The following is a 306-nucleotide window of genomic DNA, read 5'->3' as shown; positions in this document are numbered from 1 at the left end:
GACTGGAGCCAGGCAAGTGTCCGGGGGATCGCCACCCCCGTGCCTCAGTTTCCCTGCTGAGCGGTGGGTGGGGGGTAGGCCGAGGGGCTCTGGAGGCCACAGAGGCCCTCCCTGACCAGCACAGGGGCCACTGATGAGGGGCGGCTGGAGTGTTCTTCTCCCTCAGACTTGAATGCCCCTGGGGACAGGGAGCTCACTCCCAGCAGCTGCGGGTGGGGCAGCCTCCCATTAGCAGGGCCCCCCAGGCTCTCTCCTCTGACTGAACCCCACTGCCTTCCACCATCCCCAAACCCCAGATTATCCCTG

Source organism: Myotis davidii, unplaced genomic scaffold (assembly GCF_000327345.1).
Source record: "Myotis davidii unplaced genomic scaffold, ASM32734v1 scaffold1914, whole genome shotgun sequence".
Taxonomy (NCBI): Eukaryota; Metazoa; Chordata; class Mammalia; order Chiroptera; family Vespertilionidae; genus Myotis; species Myotis davidii.
This window is presented reverse-complemented; position numbering follows the sequence as displayed.